Source organism: Phoca vitulina, unplaced genomic scaffold, assembly GCF_004348235.1.
Source record: "Phoca vitulina isolate PV1807 unplaced genomic scaffold, GSC_HSeal_1.0 scaffold1, whole genome shotgun sequence".
NCBI lineage: Eukaryota > Metazoa > Chordata > Mammalia > Carnivora > Phocidae > Phoca > Phoca vitulina.
Window position 1 is genome coordinate 20,573,717 of NW_022589704.1, and position 20,455 is coordinate 20,594,171.

A 20,455-nucleotide genomic window follows, 5' to 3' on the forward strand; every position below is an offset into this window, starting at 1 on the left:
ATTCCTTAGGACGTGAAGCCTGGTTGACAAGCAAGCCACAACGTTCACGAGACTCACCTCTGCCCTCTCTCACACCCTCTAGGCCACAGTCTGTCATCAGAGCAACCCAACCACCCCCCCCACCCCCCACACCGCCGATGCCCTTGAGAATGCTGGATTCATTTCTTCAAGCCCTATTTCCAGATAAGACAAGTCACCACTCACTCTGTGAACCTGATCAAATCTCCAACCATTCTTAGGCCTTCATTTGTTCATCTGGAAAATGAGAAAGTTAGATGAGACAATCTCTTGCTGAAATCTAAGGCTAACACTGTGGATCCTGTGATTACCCTTGAGGGTAACGTGGCAGGTGGGGAGAGAGAAAGTACTCAGGATTCATGTGGGAGTCACACCTGAGCTCCAGGTAAAAATGGCCTTGGCACTTAGCAAAGGCTCAATCATGAAAAGTGGGTGTATTAGCACTTGAGAGCAGGATGGCTCCCAAGGTCCAGGTACACACCGCAAGGCCAGGGTCTCAGGTCAGCTGAGGGGAAGGTCCCACCTGCCCAGCATCTGTCAGGCTGCAGGGGAGGGTACCTAGAGCTCCCACTTACACCAGACCTCCAAAAGCACACCTACCCAGCATGGCTCTGGGCCCACAAGGGCATGGGGAGATGGGGTCTTTTCCAGGGGAGGCTCCCAAAACTTGCTTACAGGGCTGAGGCAACCACTGAGGTAAGGGATAAGGGGTAAGCCAGCAGGGAAAGCAGGCAAAAATACAAATCTGGATACCCGAGTCGCTGCCCAGAAAGGCTCGCCCGTTGCACAGACAGGATGGGGTGGCACCAAGATACGCCTGCTGTGTTCCTCAGCCCCGTCCTGGCACAGAGCCGGCCTGGCAGGGTGGCAGCGTGAAGGCACGAGCTCCAGCTGAGATTGCCTGGCTCCCAGCCCCACTCCACCCCCTGATTCACAGCTGGACTACTTGGATCCAGCAATTAACCTTTCTAAGCTCAGTTTCCTCATCTGTATAATGGGGATGCTATTAACCTACTCATAAGGTTCTTACGGGGATGAAGCTGGATGATTTCAATAAGCACTCAGGGAAGTGTCCAGAACCTAAGTCACGATAGGGTTACTTAGCAGCAGTGGTCATCTCTGTCCGCCCTTAGACCTGCCCTCGCCCAGCCCCATCCCAACAACCGAGCTACTGCCCGTTCCCGAAGTTCCTGGGTTGGGGGGAGATGATGAAAGGAAGGGGGCAGGAGGGAAACCCATCCCTAGGGATGAACCAGAGGAAAGAGTCTTTTCCTTCCCTGTGCTCCACACCCAGGGTGCCCCCGTAGCTCCTGGCGGGGGGCTGCAGAGGCGGCGGCTGTACCCACAGCTGACGTGGACTCGGGCCCAGTTCTGCTGGGTGGCCTAGAAGCATGGCTGGCAGAGAGGGCATAAGGGACAGAGGTGAGCAGGGGGGTCATGGCACGTGGTGGAGAGATGGGAGAAGGAATGTTTTGCAGTGATGTGAATGGGGAGAAAAAGGAAAATTAGTGGCCAAAACCCAATGCAGAAAGTGGAACAGGGAATGATTTTATACTACAAGTAGGTGCAAATACCGCACACTTACACTAAAAAAAAAAAAAAAAAAAGTTGTTTATTTGAAATTCAGATTTAGCCGGACAGCCTATGTCTTTATTTGCTAGATCTGGCCGTGTTGGCAGGAAGCATGAGGACAGCAGGATGGAGAGGGTCCTGAGGCCGGGAAGAGGGGAGCTGGGCTCAGCCTAGGAAAGAAGGAGGAAGAACAAGGGCCAGCAAGATGTGCAGGAGTCAAGGGAGACCCCGCAGTGCTTAGGCTACGAAAGGTGACAAGCCGGTCGGGCAGAAGAGAGAAGACAGAGCACTCCAGCCTCGCATGCAAAGGCCCATTGTCTGAAACAGCTCGTGTTCTGAGAACAGTTGGCGCCCAGGGTCGCCGGTGCAGCAAGGTGGTGGGGACACGTCAGGAGGTGATCCTCACTCAGAACACATTCACACAGAACTCTGTGAGCGGCTACAGTGTGCCAGGCTCTCTTCCTGGGACAGGTAGTGAGCTGACAGACAAGCTCGAGGCTCCCACGGTGTGGTTTACATCCTAGCAGGAAGCGAGGCCATTTCCAACAATAAATAAGCAGAGGGGCTGATGAGAGCCAGCAACAGCCAGGACAAACCCCCTCTCCCATATTTACCTGGCTAACTCCAAGTCATCTTTAGGTTTTACCAGGATATTAGTCCCTGGAGGAAGTCTCTCCTAAAGCCTGTAACGGGCTGGGAGCCCTCCTGAGTTTTCCCCAGCTGCCGCACTTAGCACCCGGGATTGAATGGAGTGCTCCCTTCTCTGTGCCACACACGAGCCGGGAGCTCCCTAAGGAAGGGGAAATCTCCAGTACCCAGCATGGTGACTGGTACCTAGCACATGCTGAAGCATGATCTATTGAAGAAATGTGTGGGTTTTGGATATAAGACCTGGCTAAGTGCATCCTGGTGGAGAAGCCTAGTCCAGTTGGGATTATGCATCTGGCAATAGGAAAAGGATCAGGTGTTTAAAATCAGATTTTTCAGGGGGCCTGGGTGGCTCAGTCGTTAAACGTCTGCTTTCGGCTCAGGTAATGATCCCAGGGTCCTGGGATAGAGTCCCACATGGGGCTCCCTGCTCCACGGGAAGCCTGCTTCTCCTTCTCCCACTCCCCCTACTTGTGTTCCTTCTCTTGCTGTGTCTCTGTGTCAAATAAATAAATAAATAAAATCTTTAAAAAAATAAAATAAAGTCAGATTTTTCAACTCCAATATATGGGTGGTATGTTGGGAGTCCAACATACTTGTCCCATACTAGGGAAAGTATAAAGCCTCATAAAGTTAAATAAGGTTCCTTGGTGGCCACAAATAGGACTAACCCTGGCAGACTTGAAGAAAAAAACAAGCTGTACCACACAAACAATAACAAAACCCACTTGGAGGTAGGGATTATTTTGGGGGCTAACCCAGGTGGCTCACAGAAACAACAACAACAAAAGCTGGGAGTCAAGTTTAGAAAGGCCGGATCCAGAGTGGGTCCGGGTGTCTGGATGGAGCAGGGAAGAAGCTCTGTGTGCTCAGGACCCGTGGGGCATGACAGTGTGGCTCATCCTGCTCATTCACATCAACTATGTCCCAGGAGAGATCTGGCTGGTATAGCTTGGGGCACGGACCCACCTCTTGGTTGAACCAGGACAGGACACCTCTTGGTTAGCCAAGGACAGGACTTTATGGAGACCAAGACACACCCATGAATGATTTTACCCTATGAAATGAGGGTGGTGTCATCAGAGACAAGAGAAAATGGATGCCCAACAGCCAATACACAAGCGTCCTTGTAATTTGGAAGCTTTGCCAAACTGTCAGAATGCAAAGTACTTGCATGAGTGAGCCAAGAACACCACGAAGCCTCCTTCTATGGTCATTTCTAAGGAAAATCATATACAAACCACTTCCTAAGATTATCTGAATGGAGCATCGACTGGAAATAGGAGAGTAAATAAGGTAATATCTTCAGCTGTTTCTAGAGCTACAAGAATCAATGTTTCAGGAGGGCCACGGAAGCCTGGAAGTTTTGATATCCTCTATTATGTGTCTTTTCTAAGTGAGACAGTGTGAAGTCCTGCTCTTTCATTTTTTGGCATGGTGGTGATGGGCGTGGCGGGGCACGATGGAGGGAGCTGTTAGAATAACCAGCTTCAGGCTGAACAGGTAATGTCTACTTTACGTGTCGATGTGCCTTCAGTGGTGGAGGTGAACATGTCGGGATAGACACCAGGTGTGCTGCTGCAAAGCTCACTGTATTGGAGCACCTGGGATCTGCAGATCTGGAGGAGCCTCCCCGTGCAAGCAACTGTCAGGAATGATAGATGCCCAAGAGCTCAGGGAGGAGGAAGGCACACACGAGAGGCCTGAGCTCTGGGCACCTGTGGGAACTGAGTTCCATTCTCCTCATCCTTGACTATCAAGGATTGACGACTGGCGATTCTTTCCAGGTTGCCCAGAGGACATGGGAGCCAAGGCACTGGAGGAGCGATTGGAGAGGTAGTGGGAATAGTGCAAGAGTTATCTGAGCAGAGTGGACGAGAGAGAGGGAGAGCGGAGCAGAGTGGTAATGGGGGGAGGGGGTAATGGAGCAGAGAGCCAATGGGGGAGACCAAGAGGTGATTTCCTGTGTCAGTAAGAAACTGGGATGATTTTCCTCTGAAACTGTTATTTTGGAGAAGGAATCCTATTCTCCAGCTGTAATGCCAATCCCCTTTCTCCTCATTTTTAAAGCTCAAGAGTCTGTCCTGCCCCTCCTACATTGCCCTGCTCAGTTTGGGTGTCCTTACACCTCCCATTTCCGTTTCCTACTCACAGTCTTGAAGAGACCTTGTATAACAAGCAGTCACGATGTTAAAACCCACAGATGCTCTTCCCCAGTTTTTAAATAAATAATAGCAGTCCTGTTCATGGATCTCGTCCCATCCAGAAAAGCACGCTCACGCAATCCCATCGGGGATCACGTCAGCCCTGTGAAATACGTAGGGTTGGCATTATTTTTCTTCAAAGCTAAGAAAAGAGTACTGAAGAAGTAAAGCTATGTGTTCAAGATAATGTAGCTAGTAAGGAGCAAAGTGGAGCACTTAATCCTGGACTGCCTTTTTTCTTACTCTCAGAAACATCTTTTCTACGTCTGTTTTAAACACTATTGACAGGTTCTACAGTGACACTTATCTGAAATCTGTACACAAGCAGTTCACATCGAATCATCTTTTTTTTCCCAAGCGTGATTGAGGAATGGTTGACAAATAAAAATTGCATATATTTAAGGTGTACAATGTGGTGGTTTGACATAGGTATACGTTGTATAACGATTACCGCAATCAAGCTATTTCACCTATCCATCACTTCTTAATCATTGTTGAACAAGACATTCACATTTTTCTTCACATTGGGCCCCACAAATTCTGTTGCTGGTCCTGCACAGGACTTTGGTTTGGTGGTTGGCGGTGGACAAGAGCAAGGAAGCACAGAGCCATGGCTGCAACAGGCTACTATCTTGCAACCATGAGAAAAACCAGCCTGAGGACCAAACCAACACTTAGAGAAGGACTGACCTGAGAGAATCACAGAGAGCAGGAGCCCTGATGGAGCCATGCCTAAAGTCCATCACTCAGCTGGACTTCTTGATCATATAAGTTAAAAACATCCCCATCTTGGCATAAGCAGATTTCAGAGAAATTTCCTTTTACTTGCAACTGAGCAGATCCTAACTGATACAATAACAAATGACAGCTGTCAATGCATTCACTTAGACACTTAGAGCCACACCTATAGGACAGGAATGGGTGACCTCAGCTACCTCCCCTACATATTCTGCACTCCGGTCCCATCTTCCCCATGCAGTCTGTCCTGCCCACTCACTCCAGCTCCTGGGGTCACTCACTCATCAGAACTCTCCCTCGTGGTATCTTGTATTGACATTTAACTCTTAAGTTGATGTTTAGCTTTTGGTGGACACATGCCTTACCACCTTCCAAAAGCTCCTTCAGGACCTGTCATAATTGAGTAACATCTGCCACAGGACCTAGGGCAGGGCTCTGCACTCAGTGAGTACTCAACAAAGAACTGTTGACTCATTGGCCCACCTCCTCTAGCAGGTGCTATGCAAGAATTTCCCCTTTGTCAGCTTTGGAGAAGCTTAGTTTTCTGGTTTGCAAGATGGAGGATCCAACCAAATAATGTTAAAAATTGGCCAGTGAAGGGGAGGTTCCAGGGACTTCTTGAAGTGGCGGGGACAAGATACCTGTTCTTTGTGCCAACTATAGACAAGATCCAAAAGAATGGCGTTCTACCCCAGCTGGAGATATTTGAGTTAGGTACTGAGAAGTTTATCTCTCTACTGGCGCTCTGATATACCTTCAAAGAAGGCTGTGGTGTTTTCTGGACACTTCTAGAAAAGGGGGACACCCATTTCTAGTATGGTTGGCGTGAGGTGCTCACTGTGGATGAGTAGACTGATGTTCTTTTGCAGGCCTGGGGTGGAAAGAGAGCAAAGACAGCAGGGGGCCAGAGGTCAAGCCTAATTATCCAGCAGTCCCACCGCATTGCCATGCCAGCCCCAAAAGCTGTATCCAGGGCCCCGCCTCTCTCTCCAGGGTGCGCCCAAAGGGAGTGGTCTGGGGGCAAACCAGTGTGAGGCAGGGATGAGGCTGTGAGGAATGAGGGACATAATTCCCCTCCAGCAATCTGAGCTCTTGGGAGAAAGGTATGGCATAAATATCAGGTCTTATTATTATGAATCAGAATTTTTTCTCTTTAAATCCCTTCTCCACTTAATACTCTCAATGATGAACTATTTCTAGGAAAAGGGAATCGGAGACTGGTTTTCCAACTGAGTGGAGGGTTTTGGATGCTTTCAACCAGGCTTCCCAGATGGGTTTTTTTTTTCCTCTTGGGATCAGATGTCGTTGACTGACCAGATACCATCCTGTCTAAACAGGGAATTCCGTATCCCCGACCCCTCCCCGACCCCAGCCTGCCCCCCTACTTGTCCCCCTCTTTTATTTACTCTTTGACCTGAACATAATATAAATATTTAATCTCCTTTATTACTTGAAAATTATCTGTATTTATTCTGTTTATTTAGTGATGGTTACTTAAAAACAAAACGAAAACTATAGGATCAGGTCAAACAACCAGTTTGTCTGATTTTTCCACTGAGGTAATCCCTGCTGGTATTTAATTTCAATAATTGACTGGTTGCTCCCCAAACACAGCTCAGATTTTCCCAATTCCCTTGCTTTCGGCCTCCCCCTCCATGCCGCCACATCCCTTCTCTGCCTGGCAAAATCCCACTCACCTCTCAAAAACCTATTTCCAGCACCCCCTCATCTGTGAAGACGCCCCTGAATTGTCTGGCCCCCTCTGCAGCTGGACCACACTGCCCCATCTGTGTTCCCAGGGCCTTGGGTATCATCACAGCCAGCCACTCCCTGGTGCCCACTGGGAGGCAACACAATGGAGCTGTCTCAATAGGACTCCAGAACACACTTCCTCACGTCAGATACAGACCCTACGACTTTCTAGTTCTGAGACCCATCGCAAGTGTCCTAACTTTTCTATGGACCAGTGAGTCCATCTTACTAGGTTTTGCTTGATATGCTCCTGGCTTCAAAGAGATGGGTATAATCCTCAGGGGTTGCATAGATAAGGAAGAAAAGGGAACTAACCAGAGGAATAAAGATGGGGATGAGGGAAATTATAAAAAAGGAAGAGGTGGGAAAAGAGGAGGGTTTTTCTAGAAAGGAAAGAACAGATCATTTGGAAGTGGCTGAGGCACCAAACATCTTACCCCTAAGTATCCACACCTCAACCTAGCAGCTGCTGTGGCCTATGGTTTGGGAGGCATGGGTTAATTTGTCAGCTAGCTCTGTGTTTCTGCACACCGGTGAGGTCTGGGGCTGAAGCTCAGGTGCAGTGACAGGATGAGACCTGAGCAGGCAGGTCCCAGCAGTCTGTCCTGGCACAGCTCACAAAGTCTGCCTCCCGGGAAGGACCTAGCTTTGGGACTATCCCAGCCTGCCCCTGCCAAGCCAGATCTGCTTAGCCTAGCGCTAGGAGAAGCCCATGGCTGTAAAACTCAGGGATCAATGTACCCTTTTAACACGCAAGTCAGCCCATGCCAGTCCCTTGCTCTCAGTGCCCTGACGGCTTCCCCAGTCACTCGGGCTATAGTCCCGGGTATTTAACATGGTCTGGCCCCCTGGCTTCCTCTCTACACTTGGTCCCCACCTGGCCTCCTTGCGGTTTCTTTCTTTCTTTTTTTTTTTAAAGATTTTATTTATTTAGAGAGAGAGAGAGAGCACATGAGACAGGGGAGGGTCAGAGGAAGAAGCAGACTCCCCGCTGAGCAGGGAGCCTGACGCAGGACTCGATCCAGGGACTCCAGGATCATGACCTGAGCCGAAGGCAGTCGCTTAACCAACTGAGCCACCCAGGCGCCCCCTCCTTGCGGTTTCTTAAATACACCAGACTGGTTCCTTTCTAAAGGCCTTTGCACTTGCTGTTCCTTTTCTGCGGATTCACCCCTCCAGGTACATGCATGGGTTGCCCCCTCCTTTTGTCCAGGTCTCTGCTCAAATGGCAGCTCTTGGGCAATGGCTGCCACACTGACCTTATCTAAGGGAGGCCCCATCATTCACTCCCCACTTACCTGCTGTACTCACCTGCATAACACTCACTTCACCTGTATTACATCTGCTACCTACTTGCTTGTTGCTTTACTTGGTTTTTGTCAGCCCCTCTCCCTGTACACACTCCGTGATTACAGAGACTGTATTTTGTTCACTGCTGTATCACTGAAGTACCTGGCACATCATAGATGGTCAAGAACAGTGGTTAAGTGGATAACGGAATGCAGAACTCCAACCCTCTCATTCACAGGGAGGAACCCAGGGCCCAGAGCAGGAAGATGCTGTTGGAGGTCACACTCACCAGCTGGAGTGTCGCAGATCCTGAATTCAGCCCATGTCTCCTGGCTCCCAGATGGAGGCTTTGGTGCCACTCCGTGCTGTGATCTGAGGACTGGTCCTTGCACCCTCACTGTTCATAAACACACACATACTTGAGTCTCTTCGCATCTCTTACTCCAAGTAAGTTCTGAACTTGAATGAAAAGGTGTTTCAAAAACCCAGATCAAGTTCTCTCAGGTCTTCCCTTCCAAGATGACCAAGAAAAAAAGGAATAACAGTTGTGCCACAAAGAGACGAGCCATGGGCGGCCTATTTGCTACACCTGCTGTGCCTATCGCGTGCCCAAAGACAAGGCCATGAAGAAGTCCATTATTCAGAACATAGTAGAGGCCACCACCATCAGGGACATTTCTGAGGTTAGTGTCTTCGACACCTGTGTGCTTCCCGAGTTGTATGTGAAACTCCATTTCTGTGTAAGCCATGCCATTCACAGCAAGGTACTTTTGTGAGGCACAGAAGGACGGAACACCCCCACCCCAAATTAAACCCACAGGTGCTGAAGAAAAACTGTTCTCTGGAAAAAAAAGAAAAGAAAAGAAAAAAGAACCCAGGGGTTGAGACGATCATAAGGCTCGGGGAGCCAGTCATGAACTAGTTCCACAGAGGGCAGGACAAGAGTCTAGTGGGTTTGGTTGGATTGGAATTTGGTTGGGTTTGGTTTCCAACAAGGTCAAGTGGAACTGGAATGGGTATCCAAGACAGTGTAATGGAATCAGAGCCCTACAGAGACAGGAGAAAGTCACAGCTATCCTTTCAGTCATTTAGCAAATATTTATTGAGCACCTACTAGAGTATTTTGGTATATCTAAGGACAGGTGCATGGACAGGATGACCTGGGAGGCCTCATAGCCCATGGAACCTCATCCTGTATGACTTTGTCTTCAAAGGACCTCTTTGTAGAACAGCTTCTTCATTAACTGAAGCCCTGAGTACTAGGGACAAGAAGTATCCAACAAAAAAAGACACAAGCTTCTTCCTCCTCTTTGCTCTGCTTCAGCAACTTGGATACCAATGATAACCATTTCATGGAGGCGTGGATACTGGGCTACCCAGACCCTCCATGGCTCATTTTGTCCATCCTCCTGCCCCTAAGAATGAACTGTACTTTCTTGGACCCAGGCAAGGGTGGGTCTTTTAGAGATTCCCATCATAGTTAATTCCATAGTGTCCCTTGGTCCACTTTTCTTGACTATCGGCCTTTTATACATCTCTGCTATACCCGTTTAAGTTCTTCTCTAAAGTTAGTCTCAGTTATCATAGGTAATTCCATAGACACCAGACCCCCCTTTGGCACCACTTACTAAAGACTACATTAAAATTTTAATCAATCAGCAGCCAGCAAATAAGCACTGGACATCAATCATATACAAAAATCTGTGGTAGATTTAGGCAGAGGTATGAAAGGAAGGCAGAAGAAAGAGCAGTGGGTCTGGAGACAGATATTAAGTTGGAATCACAGCTCTGACACTTGTCCCCATGAGGACAAATCCTCTTCCTCATGTCAGGTTTATCATCTGTGAAACGGGGTGACCAATTCTTGCTCCATCTAACACACTGGATTGTTGTGAAGCTCAATAGAAAAAAAAATACAATAAGCAGGGGCTTTATAAACTGTAAAATTCCATAGAACTATGAGTCAGATGCAAGATGGTTCAGTGGAAAAACACTGAACTTCCAGCCACAAGGCTGAGTGGGCCTGACTCTGTCACTTACTTCCCTTGGGACTTTCGGCAGGTCATTTCCTTCTCTGTAAAAAATGGCTTCTTGTGCAGATTGAGACACTGAATGTAGAAGCATCCATCATTAGCCCCTGGTACTTAGCAGATTCCCCATCTGTATTTGTTCATTCATCTGCAGGTGACAAGGGGCAAGAAGTACATGCAAGCTGACTGAGAAGAGACTGCAATAGTGGTGAACACCTCGGTCCCACCAGGCTTGAAGGGTCAGCCTGGCAGCAATGGGAAACTAGACCATAAGGGCCATGAAGGGGAGAGGGAGGGTGAATGCCAGACTAAGGAGTCTGGGCTTGGGAGAGCCATTTATAGGCATTAAGGAGCCATTGATGGTTTTAGGACAGCAAGGTAATAGATGAAAGGTATTTCTGTTCTTTGTGGAAAGTGGCTCAGAAAGGGGGAATATTCTGGAACTGTTGGGTTCTCCTCTCCAGGGCTGGTGGCTAACTTGCTGGAATGGAACATGGGCTTCAGAGGGGCAAGGCCTGACCAGCACCTCTTCTGACATAGCTAGATCTCAGAGCAAAACCTGCCCAGATTGCTAGAACTTGGGCCTTGTATTCATCATATATAGCTGGGTAACAAATTACTTCAAAAAGTAGTGGTTAAAACTAATAAGAAATGTTTATCATCTCACAGTTTCTGTGGGTTAGAAATTTGAGAGTGTGCTACCTGGGTGGTATAGACTCTGGGTCTCTCATGAAGCTGTAGTCAAGACATTGACCCAGACTGCAATCATCTGAGGGCCTGACTGGAACTGGGCCATCCACTTCCGAGATGGCATTCATATGGCTGACAAGTTGGTGCTGGTTGTTGGCAGGAAGCCTCTGTTACTCAACCGATGAACCTCTTTACAGGGCTGCTTGAAAGGGGTCATGACGTGGTGACTAGCTCCCCAGAGCAAGTGTCCAAGACAGAGCAAGGCAAAGGCTACAACATTTGATGCACTAGCCTCAGAAGACACACACACTCATTTTCATGGTATTCTGTTGGTCACACTGGCTAATTCTGGTACAGTGTGGGACGGGGCCTACATAGGGAGTGATCAAGGATCATTGGGGCCTTCTTCAGGGCTGGCTACGATAGCAGGGAGAGTGGAATGTCAAAGAGAATGATCTCGGAATCAAACAGACCTGGGTTCAAATTTCAGGTACTTGACTTATTCCCTGTGTGACTTCAAGCAAGTCGCTTAAATCTCAGGCTTGAGTTTCTTCTCTGCAAACTGGTAATAAAATTAAGAGTCACAGCATCATAGAGGGTTGTGAGGAGTCAGCAAGGTGGAGCGCACAGGGCGCTTGGTCTGGCTCCAAGCCCAGAGTCCACATTTGGTAGATATTAGCTTTATTTACTGGTATAATGCACAGGCAGGTAGGTAGAGAGCTGTTCTAGAAACACAAGCCATTCCTGTGGTAGGCTGAATAATGCCTTTTCTGGGTGTCCCTGTCCTAATTCCCAGAATCTATGAATATGTTACCATAGATGGCAAAAGGGATTTTACAGATGTAAGCCAGTGATCTTGGGATGGGGAGATGGTCCTGGATTATTAGCTGAGTGGAGGCAATGATGCCATCACATGGGTCCTGAGGAGAGTCAGGCAGTGGTGATACAGAAGTGAGAGGGGGAAGTGATGACAGAAGCAGAAACCGGAGTCAGGCAGCCAAAGGCCAAGAGGCCAAAGTATGCTGGCAGCTTGAAACTGGAAAAAGCAAGGAATGGATTCTCCTCTGGAGCTTCCACAAGGAACCATCCCTCTTGTCACCCTAATTTTAACCCCCTTAAGGTTCATTTCTGACTTCTGACCATGAGAACTAGAAGACAATAAATCTGTGTGGCTTGAATCCACTAAATTTTCAGTCTTTGGTTATAGCAGCAATAGGGAGCTGACAGGATCCTTTGAGGGCCTGGGGAGGAGGATGGACAGGGAGAGAAAGGATAAAGGGAGACAGAAGGAAGGGTGCATCTTCTGGAAACCATCGCTCTCTCACAAAACAGAGTGACAGCCCTGATCCTGGGGGCTCGGAGAGCTATCTGAGCAAGAGGCATGGATTTAGGACCCAAACAGGGATGGTGGCAATAGGGAGAAAGCAAGAGTAATAGAGCAGCACCGAAGATTACTGGCCTGGCCTGTCGACGAAAGTGCCTTTTGCTTAATGACGTATCTGAGAAAGGGTTAGTATCCAAAATATATAAAGAATTGACATAGCTCAACACCCCAAAAAACAAATAATCCAATTTAAAAATGGGCAGAAGACATGAACAGACATCTCTCCAAAGAAGACATCCAAATGGCCAACAGACACATGAAAAAGTGCTCAACACACTCAAACATCAGGGAAATGCAAACCAAAACCACCATGGGATAGCATCTCACACCTGTCAGAATGACTAAAATCAAAAACACAAGGAACAAGTGTTGGTGAGGATGTGGAGAGAAAGGAACCCTCGTGCACTGTTGGTGGGAATGCAAACTGGTGCAGCCACTGTGGAAAAGAGTATGGAGGTTCCTCAAAAAGTTAAAAATAAAACTGCCCTATGATCCAGTAATCACACTCCTGGGTCTTTACCCAAAGAAAACAAGAACACTAATTCAAAGGGATACATGCACCCGATGTTCACTGCAGCATTATTTATAATAGCCAAGGTATAGAAGCACCCAAGTGTCCATCGATAGATGAATGGATAAAGAACAGGTGGTAGATATGGAATATTATTCAGCCATAAAAAAAATGAAATCTTGGCCATTTGCAACAACATGGATGGAGCTAGAGAGTATAATGCTAAGCAAAATAATTCAGTCAGAGAAAGAGAAATACCATATGATCTCACTCATATGTGGAATTTAAGAAACAAAACAAATGAACAAAGGGAAAAAAGAAAGAGGGAGGTAAACCCAGAAATAGACTTAACTATAGAGAACAAACTGCTGGTTACCGGGGCGGGGGAGGGGGGATGGGGAAAATAGGGGATGGGGATTAAGAGTACACTTATCACAATGACCTTGGAGTAATGTATGGAAGTGTTGAATCACTATACTGTACACCTGACACTAATATAATGCTGTATGTTAACTATACTGGAATTAAAATTAAAAACTTAATAATAAAAATAAGTAAACAAATAAAGTGCCTTTTGCTTGACAAGAAGTAAAACTGTGTTGGCTGGTTCCTGATGACCTCCGAGGGCCTGCTCCAAGATGGGCATTCTACAAACTTCTTTCTCCCCTGAGAAAGGGGACAGATAAAGGGACTAGGAAAAACTGTCTCCTGAAGCCTTGGGGAGATGAGAGGAAAGGGGGAAAGAAGGAAGCCCTAACGAGGGGCTTGCCACGGACAGACAAGCACAGGATTTGGAGCCCCAAGCTCTTCCCCTTGCTGCTTAGTGACACTGAGAAAGTCAGTTTCACTTCGAGCCTCACTTGCGTCGTCCGTCATATGAGATTGTTCTGAGGCTCGCACAGGTGAAGCCATGTATATTCTATTCTGCACAACAGGCATAGAGTAACCGATCAATAAATGTCAGCTATTATTACAGAGACCCACTCCATTTAGAAAGGATTTATTAAGTTTTACTATGTATCAGGCAGTGCAGATGGTGGACAAGAAGCAGCCGGGGCTCTTAATGAGTTTGTGGTCTGCTGGGGGCCCCAGGCAGGTTCCTGTGGGGCATGTGGGATGGGCCAGAGGGTCCTGGGACTCCCTGGGCTCTCTGAGTGATAAACAAAGGGTTTCTGGGGAGCACACAGACTTGCCCTGCAGGCCACTTGGAGGGGGCTAGTCAGTGCCAAAGAAGGCGATCAAAAAAGTCTGGTCTGACCTCTCCACCCACAAGGTCCGCATCTATAAGAGACACACTGCCCTGTGGTTGATGTAAAATCATCAGTAAAATAACCTATAGCAGCAGCCCCATTCACATCAGTTCCTCTTACTATTATTAAGAACCCAAGCTTTGGAATCCTACGATTCATTCCAACCCTTACAGAGCACCCCCCACGCAGTCTGACTTTGGGTGTGTAGCTTAAATTCACTCAGTATTGGTTGGTCGTCCCTGACACAGGAATGATTATCCCTCCTTGTAGGGTAGCTGTGAAGACAAGGGACATCCATCGATCGCAGCGCGCTGGGCGCCGCACAGGCTCTCAGGAAGCGGCAGCTATGGCTCTGGTTACTGGCCAGGCCTCTCACACAAATGCACGTCGGATGACATCGAAGAATCTTTCTGTTCCCCTGTGACCCTCGCCGCTCACCTGGCTGACACTGCACAGGAGCGACGGTGAGGGCGCTGTGCTCTTGCTTGAGCCAGACACGGCCAACCGGCTAAGTCGGAGAGGAGCGATTCCCCAGCCAGGAGCAGTGCCAGCCGGAATCCCCACAGGGCCCTCTGCTTCCTGCCTGTGCAGCCGCCTCCAGGCAGCCTCATCAGCAGCGCCGCCTTGTTTCAATGCGGAGGAGGCAGTGCCGTGGCTTCCGGGGGCCCCACTGGCCAGGTACAGCTGGAAGTTCTCACTGGCACAGAACCTCAGTCCTTGCTGTGGCAACCAGGCTCTGGGTGGGGCCGGAAGGCAGGTGTGCCCTGTCCATCAACAGCCATGCGGTCTCCTGCAGGAGCAGTAATAATAGAAGTTTATATCTCTGCTCATGACGCACCAGGGGCTATCCTGGGCAACCTCCTGAAGGCAGTATATTACCTTATACCCATCTGACAGATGAGGAAACTGAGACACAGACTAATTAAGTAACTGGCTGCAAGTTACTCCAGTGGGAAGCAGAGCATCAGGATTGACATCCAGCCCTCTGACTTTGGAGGCCCTGCTCTCCCCATCAGGCCACTCAAGCACACTACCCTGTGGACCCACAGTCATAGAAGTCACCCTCTTGATGGCCATGGACCTTGCAATGCGGTGAGTGGGCAGACGCTTGCGCGGCGCTCCCTGGGACCACAAGAGGATCCCTGCCTGGGAGGAACCGACCAGACTGCACTTGCCCAACTGGAGCCCGCCATCCCCCCCCAGGACCCTCTCTGCACTGGTCCCCCAAGACCTCTGAGGAGTTGGCTCCCAAATCACTGGTGGAGGGAATCCTGCTTCAACCAGGTCCTCCCCTGCACCTCCAGCCCAGCCCAAGGCAGAGGGCTTCTTGGCCAGGACACTAGAAAGTTTTCAACCCTTCACAAAGGCCCTCTGGGTGGGGAGTTGAAATAAAAAAAACAGACAGAGAGGAGGAGCCATCTGAGAAATGAGCCTTCCCCAAACACTGAGCCAGCCTTAAACATCCTGAGGACTGGAGTCCAACAAGTCGCAACTCACCAAAACATCTTCCCCTCCAGCTGCACTGGCTAATTACAAGAGAAAGGTTGAAAGGGAAGGTTCAAGCTTTCCATGACAGTGTGGTTTGCTCTCTTACTCTCCTTTTTCCCCTCCTCCGTTCCTCCTTCCCTGCTCTCTTGCTCTCTCTCCTCTTCCTCCTCCGGCTCAGGCTCCTGGCAACATGTTCCTGCAGAGAGGTATGACTTGGCTGTGTGCACTGAGCACAGACTCATCTGCCGGAAGGGCCTTCCAGAGGTCATCGAATGGAATCCCTGCCTCCTTACAAAAAAAATCTGCTCACCTGTCAGCATCGTTCAGAAAAGGGGTAACAAAGGAGAGCCTGTACTGCTCCCCCTCAAGACAGCCTTCAAAAGTAATGTTTATTTCTCCCTGTACAAGTGATGCATCCTCATGCAAAAAATATAAACACTTAAGATCATCCATCCCAGCAACCAGAGATAACACATTATCCATATTTTGCTGTACAGTAAACCCTTGACACTCCCAGGAATTATATCTCAAGATCTTCATGAATCTCCAAATTTAAGAAAATGGATATGTGAAGGGCAATCCCCAGAGCCTTGGCAAAGAGATTCTTACTCTACATCATCGTAGGCTTCAGGAAGGGAGGCCCTAGTTTGAGACTAGGGGATGGATGAGGTACCACCACTTTACAGATGAAGAAACTGAGGCCAAAGGGATGTATCGGTTTTTCTGTGGCCCTCAGTCAAATGGGAGTCAAAGATGTGACAAAGAGAAGGGAACTTCTTGGCAGGGTCTGCAGAAAACTGACTGGTGCCTGCTTTGGCCAGGAACTCGGAGATGCAGGGAAGCCAGCAGGAATCCTGTCATTCACCTGCACTAAGAGGTTGAGTCTCCAGCTTGACCAAACCCAAGTTTTCCAGGATCCGCAGCCAGGTGTGTTGGTCTGGGTCCGGGAAGTGAGACACTGGTGGGCCTGAACAGCCACCCTGTGACCTAGATGGCCCCATGCTGAGACAGGCTGTGTGCTCCCAGGTAGTAGAGCTGGGACCATGTATCCCCAGAGAAGGTCACCAAGGAGAGGGCCAGATGCCCCCATCAGATGTCACAGGAACAACTGGTTCCAGAGAGCATGTCCTACCCAGGCATTCAGGGATAGCTTGCCAGGACTAGAAACCTGGGACCAGCCCGCCTCCTCACCCATCCCGCACTTAACACCACTTAACCCTGGCCAAGTCATCTGACAGCTAGCATCAAACAGTGGCAAATCTCTCTTGAACGGAAAGATCCAGACACTCCAGACTGGCAATTGAGCTTACCCCTCCATTCCAGGGCAACCAAAAAGCTCTGGGCAATGCTTTGGAGTTGGTTGCAACGTGTAATGCTGCCTGCCCCTCCCCTTCCTCCTCCAGGATTGAGCCTGGAGCTAAAAGCCCTCACTTGCCACTCCCTTTGCATAGCCCAGAGCCAGCTGTGTAGACTCTTCCATTCCTAGACCTGCCGCAGACTGACTCATCCCCTGCCAGTTTCCCTGAGTCCTAGCCCAGAGTCTGTTCTCACCGCACCCACAAAGCCCTTGCTGGATGCCCCTCTTTCTTGTGCTGGAACCTCTAAGAAGAGTCCATTTATTTTTCCCCAATTGTGCCTAAGCTTCTGTCTTCATATTTCATCTCCCCAGTGGCTCATCGAGGAGAAGAAAGAGGAGTTTAATGAGAACAATTCTAAATAATGATAAAATGAGGAAGGAAAGATCCACACACTACTCTAAGAATCCCAGCTAACTCATTCTTCCAAATGACCTAGTGGGGCAATTTAACATAGGAGACCAATTGCCCAAGTTTCACAAAGGCCTTTGGAACACCCCAAGGATCTCTAAGTTCTTGGGAAATGTTTGGAAATAGAAAATTAATAATTTTGGACTCATTCAAAAGCCAAATACTAAAACCACTGAGATGACTTCTGCCCTAGATAGTGTTTCCTCCTGAGATACAGACACACCCTTCCTATTTGCTTTGGTACCCATGCCTTCTACATGCAAACATATGTGCATACCCCCTTTACACAAACCTGGAGATGCCAGGGATTTGGCCCACCTCAGATAGAGTGGTCAGGTAAAAATAAAAACATAGGCCACCCAGTTAGATTTGAATTTCAGAGAAACAGCAAATTTTAATGTAAGGATATCTCAAATATTGCATGGGACATATACTAAAATCTATTCATTGTTTAACTGAAACTCTAATTTAAATGGCCATCCTATATTTTATCTAACATCCCTAACCCTAAGGCACCTACCTCTAGGTCCCCCACAGAAGCACTCTTACCTAGCCCCACACAGAACCTCTACCATAAACATGAACTTTGATCTGTTGTGAATTCTCCCTATTTTCATATAATCACCTGAAAATTGCCAGGGCTGAGGATCCAGGGAGGAGCAGGTTATTTGAAGGCCTTTTACCGTCTACCTTCCTCCTGATCTCACTCAGGAATATGGTCAGTGACTCAAAGATTAGAGATGTGGGGGTGCTCAAGCTCGCCAAATGTGAGTTTGTTATCCCAAAAGATTAGTGTCTCTCTCATTCTAAACTTTCCCTCCATGACAGTACTGGTTTGGATTAAGAAAAGGCTGAAAGTCTTGGTTCATGTGAAGAGTTTAATTCCCAGGTGCTGGAGAAAATCAAAGAAGTAGCTTGGCTGGTTTCTAAGGTAACATCACAGAGATGTCCGGGACAAAAGTGGAGCTGTCTTAGCAGATCTATTGTTAAAGGACCAGATGTGTTTTGTGCCTATTATGAAGGACCCCTAACCCTAAACTCCATAAACATGACCATGGTCTAACTCTAAATCCTTCCCCTGCTCATCACTTGGACAGCTATGCATCCTCCAATTTGATGAGCTCTCTCCCCTTGTGGAGAAGAGCAGAGATCTCCCAAATCCCTGATAGGCCTCCTTGAAACAGCTCTGTTGGGGGCCTTTCTCTTGCTGGGCACGTGTGGACAAGACTCCCTCATGTTTTTGACTCACCCTGCAATGAGCTCTGCCCAAGGCTCAGGTCTCTAGCTGGCAGCTTGGCAGTGAGCCTGTGATTGTTGGGGAAGGAGGCATTCTACTCGGGTTTCTAATGCTGACTTGCCTCAGAGATCCATACTACCAACCAGTCTTCCTCTGAGCTTCTACTTCCAGGTTGGTAGAATGGGTTTAACCTAACTAACTAGATATTGTCAGAGGGACCAAAGAGATGATGTCTGTGAATATATGGTGAATTCTCAGAAGGACAGGGTCAAGTTCTAAAACATCAGTCATCTTTCAAGGATAAGATATGGTTTAAAGCTTTCAAACAGATTTTATATCTCCAGGACTTCTCCCCTGAGAAAGTCAGAGTCTTTAGGATGCAGAAAGAAGATCTCCGAGAACCCACATAATTTGTAGGAAAAAGAAAGAACTATAAGGCTCCCAGAGGGAATAAGAAGAATGATGGAAGATGGGTTCAACCTTCAGCAAGAGGACCAGTGTTGGACTCTTCAGGAGTTTCCTAAGAGTGGAAGATTTCTGCTCATAAAAACTGACTAAATAATGAACACTGATCATGGAGCATCTTGCAGAGTCAACATGTCATAAAAATACACAATCCCAACACTTCAAGATGGCAGAAGAGGACTTCTGTGACAGCCTAGGACCCCCCAAAATCAGAAAATCCATGAAGATGTTTTAGTGAAAGCTCTTTTGATTGCAAAGAATGGAAACCCTCTCTGACTAGTTCAAGGGGAGAGAGGGGCTGTTGAAAGGATATTAGGAATGTCACAGAATCATGGGGAAAACATCATAGGATCCTGGAACAAGAAAACCAAGAGGCTTTGTGACTTTGGGCCATTCTCACATGTCTCTGGCCTATTGATTGCAAATCCTCCTCACTTGCCACTGAGCATTTGTTCATCTTATTGCCTCAATAGCCTAGTCTCCTAAGACTTCTCAGCTCCCATGACCACGACTGACTCATCCTTCCTTCTGTGCCTTTCACTCACATTTATGAGAGAGGATCTAATGGGCCCAGCTCACTGATGAATGAATCCTGATGGGGTCAGGTGTCCTTCCCCGAGCCAATTGCTGTGATGGGGCAGGGAGGGTTCGAGGCCCTGAGCCTTGCTACCCATGAGCAGAGGCAGAAAAATCATCACAATACCTGGTAAGAAGGGAAAGAGGAATACATTGACAGGGGGAGCTAAGGCTATCTTTAAAAGAGGACATACTCTCCCTTATCCACAATGAGTATGACAAATTGGGACTTCAGGTCAGAAGGCCATCCATTTAGTGGGCAGCATGCTAAGAATTTTACATATGTTATCCTGTTTAGTATTCCCATTAACCCTGCACAGTGGGCTAATTATTCCCATTTTACAGGTAAGGAAAACTGAAGCTCAGAAAGGTCACTCACCATGTCCCTCAGCTAATGGGTGGAGGTGGTATGGTCCAACCCAGGCCTGGAGGACTCCTGACTAGTGCATTTGTAGACAAAGTCGACCACAGAACAAGGTTCTCCCTCTATACATGGACTCAAATGAAATGTAGACAATATGAGGGATTTTTCACCCAAAATCAGCCCGAGTGAGGAAGAATGGGAAGGAACAGGAAGGCCAAGAGAAAAAAATGACATGTTTTTCCTGAGTCAATAAGGACAAAAAAGTGGAAGAAGCCTGGCCTATCTGAGGATCTTGAGAGTGAGGCAAAGGGCAGCAGAGAAAAATGAAATCCAAGGCCATAGAAAAGTACTTACTTTAAAGGAGTGATTTTTGTTGTTGTTGTTCTTTGTTCCTGTGCCAGAAGTGCCTATTTAAAAAAAAAACAAAAACAAAACCTGCCGTTGCTCCAGCAACAGACAGAACCAGAGCCCT

At 47.9% G+C, this 20,455-nt stretch overlaps 1 pseudogene; it reads left to right on the forward strand.

Moving 5' to 3' along the window:
• The first annotated feature begins 8,741 nt into the window (after positions 1 to 8,741).
• LOC116637849 lies at positions 8,742 to 17,295 on the forward strand (annotated as a pseudogene).
• Positions 17,296 to 20,455: the final 3,160 nt, after the last annotated feature.